Source organism: Hyla sarda, chromosome 7 (genome assembly GCF_029499605.1).
Source record: "Hyla sarda isolate aHylSar1 chromosome 7, aHylSar1.hap1, whole genome shotgun sequence".
In the NCBI taxonomy this organism is placed as follows: Eukaryota; Metazoa; Chordata; class Amphibia; order Anura; family Hylidae; genus Hyla; species Hyla sarda.
The window spans coordinates 57,617,594-57,636,348 of NC_079195.1; the positions used below are offsets into that span (position 1 = coordinate 57,617,594).

The 18,755-nt window shown below is 43.3% G+C and overlaps 1 pseudogene; it reads left to right on the forward strand.

Annotated features, from left to right (window-relative positions):
• The window catches only part of LOC130283127 (alpha-2-macroglobulin-like), a 198,526-nt pseudogene that overhangs the window by 73,066 nt on the left and 106,705 nt on the right, over positions 1 to 18,755 (forward strand).

An 18,755-nucleotide genomic window follows, 5' to 3' on the forward strand; every position in this document is an offset into this window, starting at 1 on the left:
GCCTACATACTGTGAAAGGACAGGCAAAATTAATCACTGGTTGGTGTTTTACAAAAATATGTTTATTAAGCGTACTGTAGCGCATTTTTATGCACTCGTAAGTGCATACCACATACCTACATCTGAGTAGTGTACTATTTTGTACTTGTTAATCTGTCAAGGGCCTAGATACTTTGAAAGTCCAGGCAAAAGTACACACCTGCTGCTGTTCTAGACAAATACTGTTTTAAGCGTAGTGAAGCGCATTGTACTCCCCTCATATACGCACTAAGTATGTCAGGCAGGGAAGTGCCAGGATGTGCACAGAAGAGTGGCAGTAGCAGTCAATTAGTGCGGACTGTTGATGGGAAAATCAGCTACTCGGTGGTGTGGCAGTTTCTCATTAAGCAAGCGGAGGAGGTTCACATAGCCACGTGCAAGATATGTCGGCAGAATGGGTAGCATGGCTAGGGTCCCAATGTTGGCACCACGACCCTGCGTCAACATTTGCTTCACCACCATAAAGCGGCCTGGGATGACCGTGGCTCGGATGTAGTGGTCCAGCCTGCTGCATCACCCAGCACGCCTATCCATCTTTCAGCCAGCCAAGGCTCCACCACCTCAGCCAAAGGGAGCTGTGTGTCATACCCTCCTTCTGTCGCTCCAGATGCACTTGCTCCTCCTACTTTTAGTCAGCCATTCCGCCAACAATCCATCGGCGAAGCCATGTCCAAGAGACAACAGTATTCGCCCACCCATTTAATGGCGCAGAAGCTGAATGTGCTCCTGTCCAAGTTGCTGGTGCTGCGGTCCCTCCCTTTTCAATTGGTGGACTCTGCACCTTTCAGAGAACTGATGGCTTGTGCCGAGCTGAGGTGGAGAGTGCCAAGCCGTCATTTCTTTGTGAAGAAGGCAGTACCAGCCCTGCACAATTCTACTTGTTTTGCCGCTCCAACAGTGTTTTCAAGAGGAAATAGTGGCAATGGCCATTGCCACTATTGCCTCTTGAAAACGCTGTGGGAGTGGCGAAACATGTAGAGGCCAAGGCCCACCAGGATCAGTAAACCATATATTTGCTGAATCACACAGCATGGAGGTGGCTGAAGCATGATGAGACCATATGGTGGCTGAATGACAAAGCTTGGATGTGGCTGAAGCATGAGGAGACAATATAGTGGCTGAATGACTCAGTGTGGAGGTTTTGGCAGCATAAGGAGACCATATAGTTGCTGATTGACACAGCCTGGAACTGGCAGCAGCATGAGTAGACACTAGAACTTCTCAATCCCTGTGTCATTCAGCCACTATATGGTCTTCTCATGCTGCCAACACCTCCACGCTGTGTCATTCAGCCACTATGTGGTCTCCTAATGCTGCCAACGCCTCCACACTGTGTCATTCAGCCACTATATGGTCTCCTCATGCTTCAGCCACATCGAACCTGTGTCATTCAGCCACTATGTGGTCTCCTCATGCTGCCAACACCTCCACGCTGTGTCATTCAGCCACTATATGGTCTCCTCATACTAATGCCACCTCCAGGCTCTGTCATTGTGCTGCTCTGTGATTAAGCCTGTAATCTGCATGTCATTCTGAATAACAGTATTATTTCACTACCCCAGCACACTCCATATGCGTGTTAGAACAAAGCAAAGCGTTCTACACCCCTATTGAGGCTCCCTGTAGTCCAGAAATAGCTGTCTTTAATATAGATTTGCCGCAAATACATTTGGATCGATTTTTCAAAAGTTTGCTCATCTCTACCCTCAATGCAGCAGATTCACTCCTCTAGCATACCTAGTAGATCAAATAGATATGGCTGCTCCACACATTTCCACCACTGGAGTTGAAGCTGGTAATGAGAGAATTGTCATGAATTGAACAATATTTCACTGTATGAACTGGAAGTCTGAGATCTTTATGGTGACTTCTTTTTTTATATTGTTTTTTGCAGGCAACTTTGTCACCTGAGGAAAATGATGATGATGAAGATGATGAAAATAGGTATTTAACAGATACTGCCATGCTAGGGCAATTTTATTCTCTAAGTGAAAGCCAACTTTCCATAAAAGGACAATCAAGGGAAATAATATGTGATTCCGATGAGACATTGACTGTGGAATATGAGATCCAGAGGAAGGCTCTTGATTCCGATACTGATCATCTCCACTTTATTTCCCTGGTGAGTAGGTTTTTTTCCTTGATGATAGTGAAGGCAATCTTTGACTTACTTGGAATTATATTAATATATATATATATATATATATATATATATATATATATATATATATATATATATATATATATATATATATATATATATTTTGAATCATCATGATGAAAAGACAGGAAAATTGTATAAAATATCAAATACAAGCTTAACCTAGCATAGGCAAATATTGATTCTGGTATTATAACTATTGCCCAAGCCTGAAAACGGATTCCTTGTTCTATAATGTCAAGCTAGGTCCTTGTCTAGTGACTAGATTAAGACGTTTCTTGACATTAAGGTATACAGGATCATGTTGTTATGGCAGGCCACACAGCAGGAGCGGGGAAAGTGGCATACACTAAGCTAACTTTGGCTATTCCTGTCCTCAATGTCAGTGCAGTCAGTGAGTGCCACCATACAGCAGTGTGGTCTGTGAGTGTAGCCATACAGCAGTGTGGTCAGTATGTGCTACGATAAAACAGTGAAGTCAGTGAGTGTAGCCATACAACAGTGTGGTCAGTGAGTGAAGACATACAGCAGTGTGGTCAGTGAGTGTAGCCATATAACAGTGTGGTCAGTGAGTGCCACCACATAGCAGTGTGGTAAGTGAGTGTAGCTATACAGCAGTGTGGTCAGTGAGTATAGCTATACAGTAGTGTGGTCAGAGAGTGTGGCAATACAGCAGTGCAGTCAGTGAGTGTAGCCATACAGCAGTGTGGTCAGTGAGTGTAAACATACAGCAGTGCAGTCAGTGAGTGCCACAATATAGCAGTGTGGTCAGTGAGTGTAGCCATACAGCAGTGTGGTCAGTGAGTGTAGCCATATAGCAGTGTGGTCAGTGAGTGTCATTATACAGCAGTGTGGTCAGTGAGTACCACTATATACCAGTGTGGTCAGTGAATGCCACTATACAGCAGAGTGGTCAATGAGTGCCACCATACACCAGTGTGGTCAGTAAGTGCCACTATACAGCAGTGTGGTCAGTGAGTGCCACTATACAGCAGTGTGGTCAGTGAGTGCCACCATACATCAGTGTGGTCAGTGAGTGCCATTATACAGCAGTGTGGTCAGTGAGTGCCACTATACAGCAGTGTGGTCAGTGAGTGCCACCATAGACCAGTGTGGTCAGTGAGTGCCACTATACAGCAGTGTGGTCAGTGAGTGCCACCATACAGCAGTGTGGTCTGTGAGTTTAGCCATACAGCAGTGTGGTCAGTAAGTGCCACCATACATCAGTGCAGTCAGTGAGTGTAGCCATACAGCAGTGTGGTCAGTGAGTGTAGCCATACAGCAGTGTGGTCAGTGAGTGTAGCCATATAACAGTGTGGTCAGTGAGTGCCACCACATAGCAGTGTGGTAAGTGAGTGTAGCTATACAGCAGTGTGGTCAATGAGTGTAGCTATACAGTAGTGTGGTCAGTGAGTGCAGCCATACAGCAGTGCAGTCAGTGAGTGTAGCCATACAGCAGTGTGGTCAGTGAGTGTAAACATACAGCAGTGTGGTCAGTGAGTGCCACCATATAGCAGTGTGGTCGGTGAGTGTAGCCATACAGCAGTGTGGACAGTGGGTGTTGCCATATAGCAGTGTGGTCAGTGAGTGTCACTATACAGCAATGTGGTCAGTGAGTGTCATTATACAGCAGTGTGGTCAGTAGTGCCACTATACACCAGTGTGGTCAGTGAGTGCCACTATACAGCAGAGTGGTCAGTGAGTGCCACTATACAGCAGTGTGGTTAGTGAGTGACACTATACAGCAGTGTGGTCAGTGAGTGACACTATACAGCAGTGTGGTCAGTGAGTGTCACTGTACAGCAGTGTGGTCAGTGAGTGCCACTATACAGCAGTGTGGTCAATGAGTGACACTATACAGCAGTGTGGTCAGTGTGTGACACTATATAGCAGTGTGGTCAGTGAGTGCCACTATACAGCAGTGTGGTCAGTGAGTATCACTGTACAGCAGTGTGGTCAGTGAGTGCCACCATACACCAGTGTGGTCAGTGAGTGCCACTATACAGCAGTGTGGTCAGTGAGTGCCACTATACAGCAGTGTGGTCAGTGAGTGACACTATACAGTAGTGTGGTCACAGTAAATGCAGCCACACAGCAGAATGCTAAAAACATATGTGCGGATCCAAGGAATGTAGGCTATTTAAATATTGTACAGGGTGGGCCATTTATATGGATACACCTTAATAAAATGGGAATGGTTGGTGAACTTCCTGTTTGTGGCACATTAGTATATGTGAGGGGGGAAACTTTTCAAGATGGGTGGTGACCATGGTGGCCATTTTAAAGATGGCCATTTTGAATCCAACTTTTGTTTATTCAATAGGAAGAGGGTCATATGACACATCAAACTTATTGGGAATTTCACAAGAAAAACAATGATGTGCTTGGTTTTAACGCAACTTTATTCTTTCATGAGTTATTTACAAGTTTCTGACCATTTATAAAATGTGTTCAATGTGCTGCCCATTGTGTTGGATTGTCAATGCAACCCTCTTCTCCCACTCTTCACACACTGATAGCAACACCGCAGGAGAAATGCTAGCACAGGCTTCCAAAATCCGTAGTTTCAGGTGCTACACATCACGTATGTTCACAGCATAGACAATTGCCTTCAGATGACCCCAAAGATAAAAGTCTAAGGGGGTCAGATCGGGAGACCTCGGGGGCCATTCAACTGGCCCACGATGACCAATCCACTTTCCAGGAAACTGTTCATCTAGGAATGCTCAGACCTGGCACCCATAATGTGGTGGTGCACCATCTTGCTGGAAAAACTCAGGGAATGTGCCAAGTCTGAGCATTCCTAGATGAACAGTTTCCTGGAAAGTGGATTGGTCATTGTGGGCCAGTTGAATGGCCCCCAAGGTCTCCCGATCTGACCCCCTTAGACTTTTATCTTTGGGGTCATCTGAAGGCAATTGTCTATGCTGTGAAGATACGAGATGTGCAGCACCTGAAAGTACGGATACTGGAAGCCTGTGCTAGCATTTCTCCTGCGGTGTATATAGTAGTATATAGCAGTGTATACGGATACTGGAAGCCTGTGCTAGCATTTCTCCTGTGGTGTATATAGTAGTATATAGCAGTGTATACGGATACTGGAAGCCTGTTCTAGCATTTCTCCTGTGGTGTATATAGTAGTATATAGCAGTGTATACGGATACTGGAAGCCTGTTCTAGCATTTCTCCTGCGGTGTATATAGTAGTATATAGCAGTGTATACGGATACTGGAAGCTTGTGCTAGCATTTCTCCTGCGCTGTTGCGATCAGTGTGTGAAGAGTTGGAGAAGAGGGTTGCATTGACAATCCAACACAATGGGCAGCACATTGAACACATTTTATAAGTGGTCAGAAACTTGTAAATAACTCATGAAAGAATAAAGTTACGTTAAAATCAAGCACATCATTGTTTTTCTTGTGAAATTCCCAATAAGTTTGATGTGTCACATGACCCTCTTCCTATTGAAAAAACAAAAGTTGGATTCAAAATTGCCGACTTCAAAATGGCCGTCATGGTCACCACCCATCTTGAAAAGTTTCCCCCCTCACATATACTAATGTGCCACAAACAGGAAGTTAATGTCACCAACCATTCCAATTTTATTAAAGTATATCCATATAAATGGCCCACCCTGTATTACACAGATACTCAATGCTACATTTGCCAACAATAAACAATGTTAGCCTAAATTGAAACTTGTTTATTCATAGTCAGTTAATTTTTTCATTGTTTTTGGTTTGTAATATAATATAAAACAAATAAATCAGCTGCTCTCCTTGTTTTTCTAGATACGGACCGCAGGTGGAATCTTATTGTACAAGGAACATAAAATAGACATTAAAGACCAATCAAATAACCCAAGTAAGTACAAACTAAAAAAACTAAATGAATAGAAAATAAAAAATAACAGACACTTAGAACAGTGTTACATAAGCATAAAACTGGTGCATTTAGGAGATGTTATTATGGCTGAATGTCGTCGCTCAGCCCTGGGATTGCTAAACAGGAGTCACAGCATTCTAGGGGTTTACAGTGTAAAGTTATGAGTTTGGGTGAAGAACCAGGACACTCAGCTATAATAAAGGTTGCAAAGAGGCACCAGATTTTTGGGGCAGATTTTCCATTGCAGATTTTTAGTGCTGATTATGTAAATAACTTTTTAGAAAAAAATCTATGAATATACACATACTCATTGTTTCCACAGCACAATCTGCAAAACTTTACATAGGGGAATCTGCTATAAATGCATTGCTTTTCTACCACCAAACCATTTGTTATATAATGGTGTTTTTGTTAGATTTTTTTTTTTTCAAACAACTTAAAGTTTATAAATTTTTTAAATAAATCTCATTTACAATGGAGGGGCAGGGGAATAATTTTTGACTGTAAATGTAAGTGACCATACCCAGAGACTAGAATCCCACATAAAGTCATTGTGGTGGTTTTTGATGCAATTTTTGTGCACAAGACAGGAGTTGATTTAAAAGGAACAAGTAATATAAGGAGGACCGGGGGTACATTCACACAATTGCGGTGGAATGTCTGTGTTCACAGAATTCTGATGAAATTCCACCCCTAATAACTTCAATAGGATACTGCCCGAAATGTCGCAAAATATAAGTCTGAACTAATATTTCTGTGGCATGCAGAAAGCAGAACTTCCGCTGCGAAATGCCCGTGGCAGAAATTCTGCTGTCTGAATGGGACTGCAGAATCCCATTAAAATGAAAGTACAGTAAATTGTGGCAGAATTTCCGGTGGAATTCTTCCATTAAATTCCGCATGGAAATTCCGTCATTTGAACATACCCTTATACTTCTCCCAAGAAGAGTTCCTGTTCTAGGGCTAGGTATTGCATGGTCACTGAATAAAGTATAATTAACAAGGTCTAGTACTATAAGAAATGTACACTATTGGTAATAACTAGAGATGAGCGAATTTTTGAAAAATTTGATTAGGCCGATTCGCCAAATTTGTTTTGGTCCGAATTTGTTCATGGCGAATAGCTATTAAAAATGGCTATTTCTGGCCTCAATAGGGGTTTAGAACACTTTGCTTAGCTGTAACACGCGTAGGGTGTGTGCTGGGTTAGTGAAATAATACTGTTATTCAGTATGACATGCAGATCAGAGGCGTCGTTATTAGAATCACTGTCGCAGAGCACCACAATGACAGAGCCTGGAGGTGGCATCAGTATGTGGAGAACATATAGTGGCTGAATGACACAGCCTGGAGTTGGTGGAAGCATGAGGAGACCATATAGGGCCTGAATGACACAGCGTGGAGGTGGCAGCAAAATGAGGAGAACATATAGTGGCTAAATGAGACATCCTGAAGGTGGCGGAAGCATGAGGAGACCATATAGGGTCTGAATGACACAGCGTGGAGGTGGCGGCAGCATGAGGAGACCATATAGTGGCTGAATGACCCGGCATAGAGGTGGCGGCAGCATAAGGAGATCATATAGGGGCTGAATCACACAGCGTGGAGGTGGCGGCAGCATGAGGAGACCACATAGTGGCTGAATGACACAGCCTGGAGTTGGTGGCAGCATGAGGAGACCATATAGTGGCTAAAAGACATAGCGTGGAGGTGGCGGCAGGATGAGGAGACCATATAGTGGCTGAATGACCCAGCCGGGAGTTGGCAGCAGCATGAGGAGACTATATAGTGGCTGAATGTCACAGTGTAGAGGTGGCGGCAGCATGAGGAGACCATATAGTGCCTGAACGACACAGCATGGAGGTGGTGGCAGCATGAGGAGACCATAAAGTGGCTGAATGACACAGCGTGGAGGTGGCAGAAGCATGAGGAGAACATATAGCCACTGAATGACACAGCCTGGAGTTGGCAGCAGCATATAGTGCCTGAATGACACAGCCTGCAGTTTGTTTCAGCATGAGGAGAACATATAGTGGCTGAATGACACAGCCTGAAGGTGGCGGAAGCATGAGGAGAACATATGTGGCAGAATGAGACAGCCTAGAGGTGGCATCAGCACGAGAAGAACTTATGGTGGCAGAATGAGACAGCCTGGAGGTGGCAACAGCATCAGGAGTCCTGAAAGTAACCCGATAACAGAGGGGAGCGGTGGGTGGCAATACCAGTACCCGGTGACAAAGGTGAGTGAACTTGGCATCAGATGTGTGGCATTGGGTGGGTGGCAGGATCAGAATAGTAGCTGAGGCACCTAGGCAGGAGAAAACGGTCTATTTTGTAAAAGTGTTAGTGTGCACAAGTAAGTATTGAGAATATGCATTACATAAAATGTAACTTTTAACAATACGCTTAGGATAAAATATATGTGTTTAATATATTTTATTATTGTTATTTTCAGGATACAGTTATCACACATATACATAAACAAAACCCAAAAGAAACAAAACCTCTACTTAACAGCATCCTACAATCTCTCCCTCTCTCTCACCCCTCTCACCTGACTATCACTCCGCCTCCCTTTTCCACTCACACCCAGAGTTCACCCTTGGTATTTGGGGGGTTCACACCAAGTTATTTAATTGGGTTTAAAAAATTTCCCAGATCTCCTGCCATTTATCTTTTGACTTATCCTTCACAATCCTATTTAGTCTTAGTTTCTCCATAATACATATTTGCTTCAATGTTCTAACAACGGAAATTATATTTGGAAGAGTTTGGCTACTCCAACAACTGGCTATCGCCTCTCTTGTTGTAACCAGTACATGGAAGGCTATCACTGAGTGTTTCAGTTGAAGGTGATTCAAACCCATTGATAATAGCGCCATTCCTGGCCCCCAGGTAACATCCGTAGTTTCTCCCCACAATAGCTTCAGTAATTCATATATCTCATCCCATAGCCTTTTTATGGGTGGGCAATCCCACCAAATATGTTTTAATGTACCAAACCCCAGCTTACACCGCCAAAAAAACGGAGAATTCTTTGTATTAAATTTGGCCATTTTAACCGGGGTCAGGTACCACCTATATAGTAACTTACGCGATGACTCCAAATGGGAGAGACAATGTGAGGTCTTAACTGGGATAGTAAAGATACCCAGCCATGTTTCTTCAGAGATAGAGTACCCTAGGTCAATTTCCCATTTGACCTGGAAATTCATTATTTTGGGATCTGTTTGTTGTAAAGCTTTATAAGATCTAGATATCCCACCTCTACCCCCTTTTTTATTAAAGAAATACTCATTATATCTTGACTTTACTTCAACTCTCCAATCGAAAGAGGAGACACAATGTCGCAGCTGCAAGTACTTGAAAAAGTCTTTTGGAGGGATTTCAAATTTTTTTGTGATATGTTCAAATGGCAGCAGTCCTATATCCCCCACAATATCTACTAATGTTAAAATGCCCTTCTTCATCCAGACAGCAAAGTCTGTTGTTGGTATAAGGGACTGGACTACCGCCAGTGAAACATTCTCCAATATGCATGGGTTTAGGATTTGATGTTGCAACGCGTACCGCCAGGCCTCCAAACCCCCAACAACCGTTGCAACATCCCTTCCCAGTTTCTTATTTAATAGGGCCGATACCCACAAAACTAACCCAGGGGGCACTCCCCCCATCAGCTCAGTTTCTAAGACTACCCAGTGCATCCCCACTTCATTATGCCATCATCTCTGAACTTGGGTTAAGAGGGACGCGTATTAATATTTTAAGAGGTTTGGGCAGCCTAGTCCCCCTTCTTTAATTGGACGGTATAGTATTTGAGCAGAGGTTCTTGGTTTCTTGTTTTTCCAAATATAGTTTAATATTATTTGCTGAAGGATTTTAATTGACTTTTTGGGTATCTTGATTGGCATATTGCGAAAGATATATAAAATCTTAGGCAGCAGCATCATTTTAACTATTGACATCCTCCCCAGCCAAGAAATCGGCAGTCTGGAGTAAGTTGCCACATCCAGCTTCATTTGGAGTATCAGTGAATCCACATTTAGTTTCCCCGTATGCTGTAGTGTAGTCCCTAATTTTATGCCTAAGTAAGTTATGTTTTCCTCTGTCCACATGAATGAATATTTTTGAATATTAAGCATGAGGGCCAAAGATTTTGTTATATTAAGTTTATAAAAACTTACTTTGCTGAACTCCTCTAATATCTTTACTATTGATTTTAAAGATTTAAGTGGATCGACACATGAAATCAGTATGTCATCTGCAAAAATATTTATTCGGTAATCTCCAGTGCCTATACCTACTGGGATGCCTCGTATGTCACCCGACCTTCTCATTTGCTCCGCTAGTGGTTCTATTGCTAGAACAAAAAGCAGGGGAGACAGGGGGCAACCTTGCCTTGTACCATTAGAAATAGAAAAGGTTCTAGAGGTTGCCCCCTCTGTTCGCACCCTTGCACTAGGAACAGTGTACAAGGCCATGATTGCCCCAATAACCGCTGATGACAGATCAAACCTCTCCATTACCGAACACAGATAGCCCCAATGGATGCGGTCGAATGCCTTCTCTGCGTCTAGTCCCAGCAGGAGAGAAGGCATCCAACCGCCACCCACCCAATCCATGAGGTCCAGTATGCAACGGGTCCCATCTGATGATTGTCTGCCTTTAACAAAACCCACTTGATCTACATGGATCAATTCTGGTAATAGTGGACCCAATCTCGCTGCTAATAACTTGGCGTATATTTTTATATCTTCATTCAGCAGCGATATAGGTCTACAATTGGATGTGATCGTGGGATCTTTCCCCTCCTTTGGGATTAATATAATCTGGGCCTCCAGCATCTCTTTCAGCACTGTACCCTTATTAAAAATTTCATTGCAAAGCTTTGTAACCACTGGTGCTAGCCTTATTGCTTGTGGTTTGTAAATTTCACCTATTAAGCCATCTGGCCCTGGAGATTTAGCTAATTTTAATTTATGTATTTGTTGGAACACTTCCTCTACTTGAAATGGGGCTTCTAAACTCAACCTTTGATCATCGGAAAGTTGTGGTAAGGGTATTTTAGATAAAAAGTGTTTTATTGTTTCAGGGGTGGGTTGAGTAGTTTCTAAGTTATTATTCAAGTTGTATAATTGCTCATAGTAATCTGCGAAAGAATTGGCTATACTTTTGGGATCAAAAATTCTAATATTATTTTGTAACGTTATATATGCAATTTTCCCCCTTTTTTTAATTGATTTTTGTTTGTCTAGCTAAATATCTCCCTGGTCTGTTAGCTAGGTAGTATGTATCTGTTTTCTTATTAATTAGAGCTCTGTTTAGTTTATATAAATCCATATTATGTAAATCAGCGGTAATACTTGATATGCGGGTTGCTATGGAATTATTAAATAAAATTTTGTTCCTTCTATGGAGATCTGCCAACTCCATCGTTAGCGCTCTTCTCTTAGCTCTATCTTCTTTTTTATAATGAGCTGTTAAACTTATAATGTGTCCTCTGAGTGCTGCTTTAAACATACACCAGAGCATGGAGGCAGAGTTAACTGATCCTGAATTTATTTAAAAAAAGGTGTCAATAAAAGAAGCCATTGATTTTTTATATTCTTCTTTATTAACAAGAGCTAGCCCGCCATGGCCTATCTGGAGTAACTAAGCCAGGGCCTTTTAATACCAAGATAATTGGGGCATGGTCCGACCATGTTATTGTTTTTATTTCGGATGTTACTACTGAATCTAAGAGGGATCTGTTAATAAGAAAAAAGTCTATACGTGTATATACTTTATGCACGTGTGAGTAGAATGTAAAGTCTTTTTCTATGGGATGCTGGATCCTCCAAATGTCAAATAATTCGTACTTTGTAATAGTTTTTGATATTGGTGTCGGTTCTTTACCTATTACTTTAGATGATGAATCTACTGAGGGCCAGATGGTTTGGTTAAAGTCCCCCATAATCACAACTCTATCGCTAACTGAAAAAGGAGTTCTGCGAAGAACCGTATTCAAAAATCGGTTTTGATTACGGTTTGGAGCATATAATCCAATAAATACATAGTAGATCCCTCCGATCCTGCACCTGAGGGACACATATCTTCCTTCCTTATCAATATCTACCACTGGGTCTATTAGTTGTATCGACTTACTGATGATTAGTGCCACCTCTCCTTTTTTACTCGGTGCTGGAGCCTGATAAATTACAGGGAACATTTTGTGGTTCAACCTAAAAGTGTCTTTTATTGCTAAATGTGTCTCTTGTAAGCACATTATGTCTGTTTTAAGTTCTACCGCCTCGCTCCATACCTTAGATCTCTTGATCGGGGAATTCAATCCTTTACAGTTCAAAGATACCACACGCAATGCCATACCTGATGCAATTAATTTCTATCTTTCCTTTTTGGCGTGGACTCCCCATGGGTGACTCTGGGTGGGGGGAAGGAGAGGCAATCATAAACAAACATACAATTCAAAACAACCCTTATGTCCCTTGAAATAATTTTATTCCCTGGACATTTCACAAGACATACTAAATTAACAAATGGCGTCCCGGAGAACGCTTGGTGGAGAGTATGGCTTACACCTTCTGCCATACTCCTGTGTCAGCTGTACCGGCTTAGTGGTGGAGGGAAAGACAACTAATAACAACTACACATATCTATCGTTTTCCACCGTAGAGAACAAGAGGCAAAATCAGAAAACTACTAAAGAAGGAAAACGCCTGTGGGCAATGACTTTCTGCTTTAATTCCATTAACCTTTTCCCCTATCTACTTTTACCCCAAAAAAAATTACATTTTCACTAATACTTCATCTATCGGTTTATACTCTCTTGATTCCAATTTTAACCCATTTTCTGTTTAACCACCGACCATTCTTTAGGTAGATAAGGACTTCTATCATGAGGTTCCTGTTGGGTTGAGTACAAACCCCATCTTCCACATAGTTCCCTAGTTGGGGAGTTCACCACAAAATTGTCACCCTTAAATGATACTACCAGGTTAACCGGGAATCCCCATTTATAATTAACGTTGTTATCTCTCAGAATACGAGTCCCTTCTGAAAACTGCCTTCTTCTCATCAAAGTAGCCGCTGAAAGATCCGGAAACAAGGACAGTTTTGAAAATTTTTCAGACAGTGGTGGGGGGTTCCTTAACCCCTTAAGGACAATGGACGTACTCCTATGCCCCCGTTTCCGAGTCCTTAAGGACCGAGGACGTAGGAGTACGTCCTGTCCTTTCCCGGCCCCCTGCCGCTAGCCGGAGGGGAGCCGGGGCCGGATGCCTGCTGAAATCGTTCAGCAGGCATCGCGGCATATCGCCCAGGGGGGTCATTATGCCCCCCCATGTCGGCGATGGCCGCAGATCGCTGGACAATTCAGTCCAGCGATCTGCGGCGATTCCGGGTCAATCGGGTCTCCAGTGACCCGGTGACCCGGAATTACTGGCTGATCGGGGCCGTCAGAGACGGCCCCGAACAGCCAGAGCCTGCAGGGGTGAGGTGGCACTGGTGCAACCTCACGATCGCCCTGATTCGTCGTCCGGATTACCGGCCGACCAATCAGGGCGCCTGCTGCGGGTGTCACTCCCGCACCCGCTCCGCCCCTCTTCCGGAGGACGTGAGCGGGTGCGGGACGTGCACCCCTGGTGCTGGGGACCCCGATCCCCGGCGTTAATGTTGGGATCGGGGGCCCCAGGAGCGACGGCGGCGGCGGCGGCGGGACTGACCTGTCCGGCGATCAAGCAGCAGCAGGAGGTGAGTGACAGCCTCCTGCTGTTGCTTAGCAACAGCTCCCAGCATGCAAAAAGGGCATGCTGGGAGCTGTAGTTATGCAACAGGAGGAGGCAGACCACCACAACTCCCAGCATGCACTTATGGGCATGCTGGGACTTATGGTTTTGCAACAGCTGGAGGCACATTCTTTCTATTGAAAAGTGTACCTTCAGCTGTTGTGTAACTACAACTCCCAGCTTGCACAAACAGCTTAAGTGCATGCTGGGAGTTGTAGTGGTGCATCTGCTGGTTGCATAACTACAACTCCCAGCATGCCCGTTGGCTGTCGGTGACTGCTGAGAGTTGTAGTTTTGCAACAGCTGAAGGCACACTGAGTTAAGTAGCAAACCAGTGTGTCTCCAGCTATTGCATAACTACAATCCCCAGCATCCCCAGCCAAAGTAGTATGCCTCCGGCTGCTGCATAACTACAAGACCCAGCATGCCCTTCCGCTGTCCGTACATGCTGGGGGTTGTAGCTTTTGCAACAGCTGAAGGCACACTGGTTGCAAAACACTGAGTTTGTTGCCAAACTCGGTGTTTCACAACCTGTGTGTCTCCAGCTGTTGCAAAACTACAACTCCCAGCATGCACTGATAGACCGTACATGCTGGGAGTTGTAGTTTTGCAACAGCTGGATGTTCCCCCCCCCCCCCCCCAATGTGAATGTACAGGGTACACTCACATGGGCGGAGGATTACAGTAAGTATCCGGCTGCAAATTTGAGCTGCAGCTAATTTTCTGCTGCAGCTCAAGCTGCCAGCGAGAAACTACTGTGAACCCCCCGCCCGTGCGACTGTACCCTAAAAACACTACACTACACTAACACAAAATAAAATAAAAAGTAAAAAAACACTACATATACACATACACCTACAATAAAAATGAAAAACGTCTGGTACGCCACCGTTTCCAAAACGGAGCCTCCAGCTGTTGCAAAACTACAACTCCCAGCATGCACTGATAGACCGTACATGCTGGGAGTTGTAGTTTTGCAAAAGCTGGATGTTCCCCCCCCCCAATGTGAACGTACAGGGTACACTCACATGGGCGGAGGATTACAGTAAGTATGCGGCTGCAAGTTTGAGCTGAGGCAAATTTTCTGCCGCTGCTCAAACTGCCAGCGAGAAACTACTGTGAACCCCCCACCCGTGCGACTGTACCCTAAAAACACTACACTAACACACAATAAAATAAAAAGTAAAAAACACTACATATACACATACCCCTACACAGCCCCCCTCCCCTCCCCAATAAAAATGAAAAACGTCTGGTACGCCACTGTTTCCAAAATGGAGCCTCCAGCTGTTGCAAAACAACTACTCCCAGTATTACCAGATAGCCACTGACTGTCCAGGCATGCTGGGACTTTTACAACAGCTGGAGGCACCCTATTTGGGAATCACTGGCGTAGAATACCCCTATGTCCACCCCTATGCAATCCCTAATTTAGGCCTCAAATGCGCATGGCGCTCTCACTTTGGAGCCCTGTCGTATTTCAAGGCAACAGTTTAGGGTCACATATGGAGTATCACCGTACTCGGGAGAAATTGTGTTACAAATTATGGGGGGTATTTTCTGCTATTACCCTTTTTAAAAATCAAAAATTTTTGGGAAACCAACATTTTAGGTAAAAATATATATATTTTTTTACATATACAAAAGTTGTGAATCACCTGTGGGGTATTAAGGTTCACATTACCCCTTGTTATGTTCCCCGAGGGGTCTAGTTTCCAAAATGGTATGCCATGTGTTTTTTTTTTTTTGCTGTCCTGGCACCATAGGGGCTTCCTAAATGCGGCATGCCCCCAGAGCAAAATTTGCTTTCAAAAAGCCAAATGTGACTCCTTCTCTTCTGAGACCTGTAGTGCGCCAGCAGAGCACTTCTCACGCCCATATGGGGTGTTTTCTGAATCGGGAGAAATTGGGCTTCAAATTTTGGGGGGTAGTTTCTGCTATTACCCTTTTTAAAAATGTAAAAATTTTGGGAAACCAAGCATTTTAGGTAAAAAATTTTCTTTTTTTTTTAACATATGCAAAAGTCGTGAAACACCTGTAGGGTATTAAGGTTCACTTTACCCCTTTTTACGTTCCCCGAGGGGTCTGGTTTCCAAAATGGTATGCCATGTGTTTTTTTTTGCGGTTCTGGCACCATAGGGGCTTCCTAAATGCGGCATGCCCCCAGAGCAAAATTTGCTTTCAAAAAGCCAAATGTGACTCCTTCTCTTCTGAGACCTGTAGTGCGCCAGCAGATCACTTTTCACCCCCATATGGGGTGTTTTCTGAATCGGGAGAAATTGGGCTTCAAATTTTGGGGGGTATTTTCTGCTATGATCCTTTTTAAAAACGTAACATTTTTGGGAAACCAAGCATTTTAGGTAAGACATTTTTTTTTTTTTTTTACATATGCAAAAGTCATGAATCACCTGTGGGGTATTAAGGTTTACTTTACCCCTTGTTACGTTCCCTGAGGAGTCTAGTTTCCAAAATGGTATGCCATGTGGTTTTTTTTGCTGTCCTGGCACCATAGGGGCTTCCTAAAGGTGACATGCCCCCCAAAAACCATTTGACGCTCCTTCCCTTCTGAGCCCTCTACTGCGCCCGCCGAACAATTAACATAGACATATGAGGTATGTGCTTACTCGAGAGAAATTGGGTTTCAAATACAAGTAAAAATTTTCTCCTTTTTACCCCTTGCAAAAATTCAAAAATTGGGTCTACAAGAACATGCGAGTGTAAAAAATGAAGATTGTGAATTTTCTCCTTCACTTTTCTGCTATTCCTGTGAAACACCTAAAGGGTTAATACACTTATTGAATGTCATTTTGAATACTTTGGGGGGTGTAGTTTTTATAATGGGGTCATTTATGCGGTATTTCTAATATGAAGACCCTTCAAATCCACTTCAAACCTGAACTGGTCCATGAAAAATAGTGAGTTTGAACATTTTGTGAAAAATTTCCAAATTGCTGCTGAACTTTGAAGCCTTCTGGTGTCTTCCAAAAGTAAAAACTCATAAATTTTATGATGCAAACATAAAGTAGACATATTGTATATGTGAACCCAAAAATGTTTTATTTTGAATATCCATTTTCCTTACAAGCAGAGAGCTTCAAAGTTAGAAAAATTCAAAATTTTCATTTTTTTCATCAAATTTTGGGATTTTTCACCAAGAAAGGATGCAAGTTACCATAAAATTTTACCACTAAGTTAAAGTAGAATATGTCACGAAAAAACAATCTTGGAATCAGAATGATAACTAAAAGCATTCCAGAGTTATTAATGTTTAAAGTGACAGTGGTCAGAATTGCAAAAAACGCTCCGGTCCTTAAGGTATAAAATGGCCTGGTCCTTAAGGGGTTAATGCTAACAATATTTTTTCTTTTGTTTCATAAAAGTGAACTCTCAGGATTGTGTCTCTTGGTTTGGCTGGAGCCAAATCTTTGGGTTTAGGGAGTCTATGGGGGAGATTTATCAAAGGATTTAGACTGTTTTTTCCTGTCTAAATTTGTCCCACAGAAAGTCGCAGTCTAAATATGTGTGACTTTTCTGCGACTTTTGCTGTGGAGGATTTTTAGAACATGATGCATGCAAGTCTATTTTAGACTGAAATGCATTGAAAAATGCATTGGTGCTGAATTTATCAAGTGCGACTTTTGTGCGACAAGTCGCATCTGCCCAAAATACGCTGAAATGTCAGACCATGTTGGAGCAGGTCTAAATGCAGTTTAAGCTGTAGACCCTGAAGTCTGAGCACAGAATTTATCAAGGGCTGTGAGACCTTTGATAAATTAGGAGCACAATAGACAGGAGACTACCACATATGCTGGTCTATAAGCATACCCAGAATAGACTAGATTAGTAAATGTCCCCCTATGAATTCTATCCAATGTTAGATCTAAGTCTGATAGTTGGGGTGACAGTTGTCTAAAAAATTCTATAAGAAAATTTCGTAATTCACCCTGTTTAATCGATTCGGGAATCCCCCTCACCCTTATATTATTTCTCCTCGATCGATCCTCAACTTCTGCTAGTTTTAATTTTAAAAAGTCCACTTCTTCTTCCAGCTTTTCCACTCTAGAAACTGTTTTATTATGTGCTGTGTTTATTTCTTCCACTTTGTTTTCCACCTCTGATGTACGGGTACCAAGTGATTGAATTTCCCCTTGTATGCTCCTAACAGCTGCGTAAAGTGATGAAGTAAAGGAGGTTTGAAGATCGGCCAGTAAGTGTCTGATAGAGGCTTCGGAGACCGGGGCCTTGGGGTCATATTGATGTGGTGTAGTATCTGAGAGTATCGTATCCCTTTCTATACCCTTGGTCTCAATTTTTGCTCTCACTTCTCTAGTAGGCGTAAGTGGCAAGTCTTTATGAGAGTTCAGTGATTGTCTACGTGACTCTGGCCCAAACGCCGCTGGGGCGGAAAGGCTGGCTAATGTTGGAACACCTCCTTGCCAACTTAATCTCCTCTGAGAATTGGGGTGGCTTAAATCCTCAATCACCCCTGGTTTACATCCTTGATTTGAGGGTTCCTTTAAGCCTCCTGAGCTTATAACTTTATTATGATATCCTGGATAGTCCATAAAGCCTTCCTCTAACATACCTTTCTCACTCACCCCTAGCATTTCTGTATTTACTGCTTGGCTCCTTTGGCTCAGGGGAAGCACCGGACTAATCTCACCCACCGCCACAACTTCAACCACAGTCCTGTGTTCCAATGTGTCAAGCACACTCACCAAGTCTCGCTCTGTCCCAGGCGCGGGTCTCGCTGCGGAGGTCCGGGGGCTCCCGGGAGGGAAAGGGGGTAAGTTCTGCTCTCCAGGCAATCCGCTCCCTGGTAACGGCACCACGCTGCGCCCGTCTGACACCTCCCGGCTTGTACTTCCACCGTGACGTGACGTCTGG